Source organism: Ictalurus punctatus, chromosome 11, assembly GCF_001660625.3.
Source record: "Ictalurus punctatus breed USDA103 chromosome 11, Coco_2.0, whole genome shotgun sequence".
NCBI lineage: Eukaryota > Metazoa > Chordata > Actinopteri > Siluriformes > Ictaluridae > Ictalurus > Ictalurus punctatus.
In genome coordinates this window covers 23,933,699-23,943,881 of record NC_030426.2, presented here as the reverse complement: position 1 = coordinate 23,943,881, position 10,183 = coordinate 23,933,699, and positions in this window count along the sequence as shown.

Here is a 10,183-nt window from a genome sequence, read left to right as displayed (position 1 = left end):
CGTCCCAGCTGGAGCTTCCCATAATGCCGTGATGGATTTGTTAAGCGCTGGAGCTCAGTGTGAGCTTTACACGCAGGGGTCAGACGAGTTTCCGGCTAACTCGTTTAGCTTGGAAAATATTGGCTAACGAGGTTAGTGCTTGTTGCGGGGTGTCGGATAACGCGTTTACGGCACGCGCGCCGTTTGTTTAGGACTCTTTTCGTTTGTAATTTGCGTCAGCAAGACGGATGGGCGACTCCCTTAACGAGCAGAGCGAATGATGTGTGACTGTGCGGGTTGCGATCTCTGAGCGTAATTGATGGTGTTTTCGTCGCGATGGCGTCCGTGGACACGAGCGAGGCCCGCGTTCGAATCCCAGGAGCGCGACACGTCGGCGGTGGATTCGCGAATACAGCGGGGAGGATCGGGTCTGTATTCATCACCGTCTCGGCGGTCTACACCTGACGATATACACAACTACACATGGGTGTAATTTCCACTTTTTTAACTAAACAGTGTTCTCACCACCCTTTTAGAACAATGTCGTCGGTTCGAATCGTCTGAAAACATCACTCATCGTCACCCTTAATTGTTTTCCGTTTTGTCGACATGTGACTCGACCCCAGAGTGTTTTATTTCTCCTATACCACAGCAGTCTGTTATCCGTTTATATTACACGTGGAATATCAGCGTTAACAAATTCGTTCCCGCTATCACTTGCGTTATTGCAGCTGTCGACAGACTCCCTGTTTTTTCCCCCTCACTCACATCGGATCTTCACTCGAGTCCTACATGTAGATAAAGAGAACCAAAAGGTTCCAAAACCATCTCTAAAGAGTTTGGACTCCACCGATCCACATTCAGACAGATTGTGTAGAAATGGAGGGAATTCATGATCATCGTTCCCCTCTCCAGGAGTGGAGACCAGCAAAGATCACTCCAAGAGCAAGACGTGTAACAGTCTGCGAGGTCACAATGGAACACAGAGTAACTTCTAAGCAACTAAACGCCGCTCTCACGTTGGCTAATGTTCATGTTCATGAGTCCACCACCAGGAGAACACTGAACAGCAATGGTGTGCAGGGCAGAGTTACAAGGAGAAAGTCACGGCTCTCTAAACTGTACATCGCTGTCCCTCTGCAGTTTGCTAAAGATCACGTGGACAAGCCAGAAGGCTGTTGGAAAAATGTTATGTTTGGAGAAAGGAAAACACTGCATTCCAGCACAAGAGCCTTATCCCATCTGTGAAACATGGTGGTGGTAGTGTCATGGTTTGGACCTGTTTTGCTGCATCTGGTCCAGGACGACTCGACATCACTGATAGAACAATGAATTCTGAATTATACCAGCGAACTCTAAAGGAAAACATCAGGACATCTGTTCATGAACTGAATCGCAAGAGAAAGCGGGTCATGCAGCAGGACAACGACCCTAAACACACGAGTCGTTCTACCAAAGACCGGGTAAAGAAGAATGAAGTTAATGTTTTAGAATGGCCACGTTAAAGTCCTGACCTTAATCCAATAGAAACGTTCTGGAAGGATCTGAAGCGAGCAGTTCAACACCGCACATCCCATAAAGTTCATTAATGTGTTTTCTTTGCGTAAACAGGTTCACTGGAGAACAGTAAGATTCTTCATTATTATTATTATTATTATTATTTCTCCTCAGCCTGTCTTGCTTTCTCTCTCTTTCACCCACATTTTATACAGAAGCTGTTTACTCCTTTCTGTTTCATCAAAACAAACTCCAACCCTCTCTCTCTCTCTCTCTGTGTATGTGTGTGTGTGTGTGTGTGTGTGTGTGTGTGTGTGTGTGTGTGTGTGTGTGTGTGAGTGAGACTCCAATTCACACTGCTAGCAGAAAAAGCTGTTAATATTTCATGTGATCACGAGGCTCCATAAGCAAATTTGGCTTGTGAACAAACATGATTAATTTAGTGTTTATCCGCGACGTCTTCCTCACAAACAGAACCCCTTTGGTCAGCGCAGTTTGAGACTAAACCTCGGGCTCTTCATCATCATGAACGCCGGAGGAGTCATTCCACATCAGCTCGACTACTTATTATTGTACTTCCTTTATTTAATAACAGGATGCGGGGCGGCGTGCGCAGGCTGCGCGGGCGTGCGCGGGCGTGTGCAGGCGTGTGCACCGGTGGGCCGGAGGAGCTCCCTGAAAAATGGCTCTCATTGTGTGATGGAGCCGAGGCGGGACGTTTCTGTCTCTCGCAGCTCCATCCGTCTCACTCTGCGCGCTCTAACTTTACCTCGTCGCGTGGCCGAGTGCCCTCAGCTGAACCACAAATCCCAGCTTCCCCAGCGACCATGCAAAATTACCAGCATAAATCAGAGAGGCTCATGGGAAAAGGCCGCATGTCACCAGAGCAAATGTTTCGTGGAGCATGTGACCTCGGCGTACACTCGTTATTTTGTGTTAAACGTCCTGAAATGAAATCCTGAATGGTGGGAAAATTTTGTGTGTGTGTGTGTGTGTGTGTGTGTGTGTGTGTGTGTGTGTGTGTGTGTGTGTGTGTGGGCGAGGGGGGCAGGGGATAACTGCAAACACTTTTCCTTTTCAGGTTCAGGACATACTAACAGTGTGTACAGCCACTTTTTAAAAACTCACAAATTGATTATAGATTCTGATTGACTACACATTTAAATATGTATGAAAGAAAGAAAAGAAAGAGAATAAAATAGTCTGTCCCCCTCTCTCGTCCTCTCCCCCTCTCTCTGGGTCCCCTCTCCCTCTCTCTCTCTCGTGCTCTCCCCCTCTCTCATCCTCTCCCTCTCTCTCTCTCATCCTTTCCCCGTCTCTCTGGGTCCCCTCTCCCTCTCTCTCTCTCGTCCTCTCCCCCTCTCTCTGTGTCCCCTCTCCCCCTCTCTCATCCTCTCCCTCTCTCTCTGTGTCCCCTCTCCCTCTCTCTCTCTCTCTCTCTCTCCCTCATCCTCTCCCTCTCTCTCATCCTCTCCCCCTCTCTCTGTGTCCCCTCTCCCTCTCTCTCTCCCTCTCTCTCTCTCTCTCCCTCATCCTCTCCCTCTCTCTCATCCTCTCCCTCTCTCTCTCTCATCCTCTCCCTCTCCCTCTCTCTCTCTCATCCTCTCCCTCTCTCTCTCTCATCCTCTCCCTCTCTCTCTCCCTCTCTCTCTCTCTCTGTGTCCCCTCTCCCTCTCTCTCTCCCTCTCTCTCTCTCTCTCTCCCTCATCCTCTCTCTCTCCCTCATCCTCTCCCTCTCTCTCATCCTCTCCCTCTCTCTCTCTCATCCTCTCCCTCTCTCTCTCTCATCCTCTCCCTCTCTCTCTCTCATCCTCTCCCTCTCTCTCTCCCTCTCTCTCTCTCTCTGTGTCCCCTCTCCCTCTCTCTCTCTCTCTCATCCTCTCCCTCTCTCTCTCCCTCTCTCTCTCTCTCTCTCTCTCTCTCTCTCTCTCTCTCTCTCTCTCTGTATCCCCTCTCCCTCTCTCTCTCTCTCTCTCTCTCTCTCTCTCTCTCTCTCATCCTCTCCCTCTCTCTCTCTCTCTCTCATCCTCTCTCTCTCTCTCTCTCATCCTCTCCCTCTCTCTCTCTCTCTCTCTCTCTCATCCTCTCCCTCTCTCTCTCTCTCTCTCTCTCTCTCTCTCTCTCTCTGTATCCCCTCTCCCTCTCTCTCTCTCTCATCCTCTCCCTCTCTCTCTCTCTCTCTCTCTCTCTCTCTCTCTCATCCTCTCCCTCTCCCTCTCTCTCTCATCCTCTCCCTCTCTCTCTCTCTCTCATCCTCTCTCTCTCTCTCATCCTCTCTCTCTCTCTCATCCTCTCTCTCTCCCTCTCTCTCTCTCTCTCTCTCTCTCTCCCTCTCTCTCTCTCTCTCCCTCTCTCTCTCATCCTCTCCCCCTCTGAGTCTGTGTGTCTGTGTGTGTGTGTGTGTGTGTGTGTGTGTGTGTGTGTCCCTCCATGTGTGTCTCTCCCTCTGTGTGTGTCTCCGTGTTTGTCTCTCCATGTGTGTGTCCCCCTCTCTGCTTGCATCTTAGTGTATCCCTCTTCCTGTGTCCTCCTCTCCGTGTCTGTGTCCCTCTCTTTGCATGTACCGCTCTATATGTCCCTTTCCTCATGTCTCTCTCTTTGTGTCCCCCTCACACACTGACTGATGTGCAGGATGAACCCAATGCTCTTTCGCTACCTGACCTCTGGGTGGCATTGTGCTGTTTCAAACCACAACACACACTCCTCGCTCGCTCTCTCTCACACACACACACACACTGCTCAGGGTAATCCATTATATAATGTTTTAATTACTATTTTTAAAAAATATTTCTATAAATATTGATCTCTGCTCATGGTGTTCATCGTATAATCTTGTTTGATCGAATTCATGTTTTGTTGAAATTCTTCAGATCATCAGATCACGCCGCCGCCTTCCATGATCCAGTTCTGATGCTCACGTGCCCAATGTAGGTGCTTTAGACGGGGGTCAGGGGTCAGCACGGGCGCTCGGACCGGTCCGCAGCTACACAGCAAGCTGTGATGCTCCGTGTGTTCTGACTCCTGGCTGTCAGCCAGCATGAGCTTTCTCAGCAGTTGTGCTACAGTAGCTCTTCTGTGTGATCGGACCGGACGGGCTAACCTTCACGTCCCACACACATCAGTGATCCCTGTGTGCCCACGACCCTGTCTCCGGGTCCCCACTTCTCCTTCTGGGAGCGCTTTTGGTAGGTACTAACGCCTGCATACCGGGAACACCCCGCAAACCGGGAACACCCCGCAACACCACCTTCACTACACTATTCTTATCATACTGTAGAGGGTTACCTCTGAATGAATCTTTAAATATAGATCTATAACTCTCGAGTATATTCAAATAGAGTTCCCAAAACAAGAAAATACTTCAAATAAACAGTACTAATTTGAAAAAAGTCAATATTTAATGATCATTCTGTATCTGTGTGTGTGTGTGTGTGTGTGTGTGTGAGTGAGAGAGAGATCGTTTCATTCTCTAGTGTCCTGTGATGGAGTGGTGCTCTGATTGGTTGAAGGTGGTCATGTGACAGGCTGAGTTAAACCTAACTGGGGTTAAATGCCTAAATCTCTTAACACACTAAAGGTCATGACCTCTGATTTCTGTGTGACCTCAGCATGGTTGGGATGAGTGTAATGGAGTGTGTTACTGCACTGCTCCATGTGCGCGCGCGCACACACACACACACACATACGCACGCACACACAGAAAGACACTTTATATATTTTTAACTTAACTTTTGCTTACAGACTCGCTCTCTCTTTCTCTCTCTCTCTGTTTCTCTCTCTGTCTGTCTCTCTCTCACTCTTTCTCTCTCACTCTTTCTTTCTCTCACTCTTTCTCTCTCTCACTGTTTCTCTCTTTCTCTGTTTTTCTTTCTCTCTCTCTCTCTGTTTCTTTCTCTCACTCTGTTTCTTTCTCTCACTCTGTTTCTTTCTCTCACTCTGTTTCTCTCACTCACTCTTTCTCTCTCACTCTGTTTATCTTTCTCTCACTCTTTCTTTTTCTCTCTTTTTTTTCTCTCTCTCTCTTTCTGTCTCTCCCTCTCTCTGTCTCTCTCTCTCTCTCGCTCTTTCTCTCTCCCTCTCTCTGTGTCTCTCTCTCTCTCCCTCTCTCTCTCTCTGTCTCTCTCTCTGCTTTTCTGTATTGCTTTTTAGCTGCTTTTTACACATTTCTGTTCTTTCTGTAATTCTTTTAAATTGAAATGTTTTATTTAAGCGTTTCATTTTCCTTCCTTTATTTAAAATGAGATTTTCTTTCTTTCCTTTATCATAGCATTGTGGTGTTCTTTCCTCTGCATGTCCTCAGCAGTCTGTCTCTCTCAGGTGGTTGGTGTATCAGCGGATGATCAGTGGTACTGGATGATCAGTGCTTGTGAAACACACACACAGGGCAGTATGACAAGGTGTATGAGATCAATCCGGCAGTAGAGTGTGTGTGTGTGTGTGTGTGTGAGAGAGAGAGAGTCTTGTGCTGTAATGAAGAGTCAGTGTGAAGCCCCTGAGGGCCACTCATCCTCTTGTCCCCTCGTCCCCTCCCCTACGGTCCTATCGCTAAATTAGCTGACTCCCTGACCCGGCCTGTAATTGCATTAGTTTATCAATGTAGCTCACAATTTATTACCCCCGGCGAAACACACACACACACACACACACACACACACACACACACACACACACACACACACACACACACACTGAGCGTGTCAGGCCTCACACTACATAGACTAATTAGAGAAACACAAGTGTCTGAGCAGGGAGCTCGGTGCATTTGTGTGTGTGTGTGTGTGTGTGTGTGTGTGTGTTACTCGGCTTACTGTTCCTGAATAAACTACACTTTTCACCATCTGAAAATCTGTACAGTACTGTTTACTTTTCACTGTGAACTGCACCAGCGCTCTCCTAACACAACACAATCACAACACAATAACACAATCACCCCATCATCACACAATCACAACACAATCACAACACAATCACCCCAACATAACACAATCACAACACAATAACACAATCACCCCATCATCACACAATCACAACACAATCACCCCATCATCACACAATCACAACACAATCACCCCATCATCACACAATCACAACACAATCACCCCAACATAACACAATCACATCACAATCACCCCATCATCACACAATCACAACACAATAATAACATAATCACCCCAACATAACACAATCACAACACAATAACCCTATCATAACACAATCACAACACAATCACAACACTAACACAATCCCAACACAATCACAACACAATCACAACACAATCACCCCAACATAACACAATCACAACACAATCACAACACAATCACAACACAATCACAACACAATCACAACACAATCACAACACTAACACAATCACAACACAATCACCCCATCATAACACAATCACAACACAATAACCTCATCATAACACAACACAATAATAACACAAACACCCCATCATAACACAATCACAACACAATAACCTCATCATAACAATCACAACACAATAATAACACAACACAATAACCCCATCATAACACAATCACAGCACAATAATAACACAATAACCCCATCATAACTCAATAACACCCTGATACTATTATAACACTGTCCTAACAATCACACCCTAAAACATCTTAACACCTTAGTAATACTCTCATAACACAACCGCAACACACGAACACTAACAGCATCATAACACCATAAAACACCTAAAACCACCATAACACTTTAATAATGACATCATAACACAATCACAACACCCTAATAACACTCATTCCCAGCACAACACTAACACCATAACCCTCTAATAACACCATCACAACACCATCATAACCCCTTCACAACACCCTAATAACTCATTCCCAGCACAACACTAACACCATAACACTCTAATAACACCATCACAACACCGTAACATCACAACACCATCACAACCCCTTCACAACACCCTAATAACACTCATTCCCAGCACAACACTAACACCATAACACTCTAATAACACCATCACAACACCGTAACATCACTCTAACACATCCCAACACCATCACAACCCCTTCACAACACCCTAATAACACTATAACAGCATAACAATCACAACAAAAAGCACCCTAATAACACCCTCACACCAAATCTATACCATCCAGCCTTTCCTTCTTTCCTTCCTTCTTTCCTTCTTTCTTTCTTTCCTTCTTTCCTTCCTTCTTTCTGAGAAGAAAATCCTGTCGCGCTCCTCCCTCGTTCTTTTTTCGTTTTAAGTTTTCCATTTCAAAAGACTTTCTTTCTGTCTAACTTTTCGGTTCATGCTGTGAAGTTCCCCGTTGTTCTGTTTCCTCCCTCGTTTTTCTCGTCCTTCCTTCCTTCCTTCTCTTCCCGTCTGTTTACGTTTCTTACTTTCTTCGTTTTCTTTCTGACTCTCTTTGCAAATTCTCTTTTTATTATTTATCGCTTGCTTATTTAAAATCGTTTCCTTCCTCCCGAGCTGTAGTTTTCTGCCCTTTATTATTTATTGCTTATTGTTGGAGTTATTATTTAATCTTTATCACCAGATCGGAAGAAAATCTTTAGTGTCTCGCTCCATTTCTCTCCCTTTATTTCTTTTCTCATCAAAAGTATCGTCCTTGTCCTTCTGCTCCAGTCAAGTTTCTTCATTCCCGTGTGTGTGTGTGTGTGTGTGTGTGTGTGTGTGTGTGTGTGTGTGTGTGTGTGTGTGGATAATGGCTATGTGTATCTGGCCCTATATTACACACACGTCCTCTGATTGCCTCATGGCCATCGCCCCTCCATTTTGCATATTTACTGACTATGAATCACATGCTCGGCTCTCCAGCTGTCTCCACACACTCACACACACAGACACACACACACACACACACACCTTAAAGCCGTTTAATTAAAGCATGTATTATTAATCGGTCTATATTTGAGTCGTTTTTCTGCTCGGGCTGTGCTACATTAAGGGTAAATTGTTTTGCAGTAATTCCCCTTTAATGTTTCTCTTATTGTCGTACAGTGTTATGGAGGTGGTGGTGATGATGGTGATGATGATGGGGATGATGATGGACGAGCCGACGCCATGTCACTCTTACAGTAACTCACTGCTGATGTGAGCAAGTGCAGATTCAGCCTTTAATTAGGTCTGTTTTACAAGTCAAATGCGACAGAGTCGAAATATGAGCTTAATAAAAAGTGCCAGCTGAGATGATTCTCTCTCTCTCTCTCTCTCTCTCTCTCTCTCTCTCTCTCTCTGAATATCAGTTTCTCTCCCCAGCTTGCGGGCAGCAATGATTCTCACCCTGCCGTTTGTCACGCTAATATACGATCGGCTACATATCGCAGATATTAGGATCATGAACGTGATGCATGGCAGGACGCGGAACATCACTGCACGGCGGAGTGAAGTGACGGCTGACGAGCGGAGCGGAGATACAGCCGCACTGGCGTATCATAATCCGTACACGATCGGTACGTTCGACACATAACTGCTCTGTTACACCTTCACTCCGTTTCATTTCAACCGTAAAGTCAGAGCACGTGTCAGTTTATAATAGGCGTGATCAGGACACGTGGTCAGTTCTTCAGTTTAAATAAGCGGTTGTGCCGGAATGGGAAATGAATCAACAGTGCGGTGTGACGCAGCCTGTAGCGGCACGCCCTGAGGTCTTTTATTCCTCTTACACGCCGGCCGTTTTCTAACGGTCACGTCACAGTTTTTATGTAGTACTGAACGACGTGTGATCTGTCGTTGCGTGTAACGGCGCTGAACGTCCATGAAGCAGACGAGTTACTATAACGACGTACGTCACGAGAGCAGTAAACGACCGTTCCTTCACCAGATTCACTTTTTTGTCTTTTGAAGTTAATTAGACGGGAGGGGGAAAAAAAAAAAAGGATGTCACTGATTGCCATTTTACCGAGAAATCACAAACTTGCTGAAACTGGAGACTCCTTCCATGAACATCCCACCCCCAATGAACCACGCGTGGATTATTATCCTCCGAGCGTCCGCCGTACGAGTCAACACAAACGATTCTTTCTTCGATTCGATTTTAAACTTTTTTTTTTTTTTTGTATAGAATTTAACAATAGACCACTTTACAGAAATCCAGATGTGGAGTTGGATATAGATCCCTGATGTGCACGCTAGAGGTGACCGTGGCAAGGAGAAACTCCCTCGTTCTTTCTACACGTCCTTCTCTTTATTTCATGCCATTCGCTCAATCTTTCCTCCTTTTTTCACCTTAGCAGCTTTGTACATGTTTGTCTTCTCCCTGTGTGTGTTCATAGTTATTTATATAGTTACTAATTTTTGTTTATTTATTCCCTTAAGCAATTGTTTTTTAATTTATAGATTACATTTCTTTTTTTGACTTGATCTCCTCCCGCCTCTAACAACGAAGGAACTATATTAATGCTAATGGAGCCCATAAACGGCACGCATGACGTCCGTGAAGTAATTTGATCGAATAGTAAGAAGGAAGCGTGTTCGCTAAATGTGTGGAGGAATGACACGGGGACGTTTTCCCTGCTCGTCACTTTTTCACCGTATGTCTCTCTCGCTCTCGCGCTCTCTCTCTCGCTTTGTCGTTTATCAGGCCCATAGCAGCTGCGTCCGCCATATTGATTCTATGGAGGCAATTTGCTGAGAAACGGCCGTAAAGTGTGGGATTTATCGCGCGGCCACTTGGCTATCAGATGACGGGTGTAAAACGCG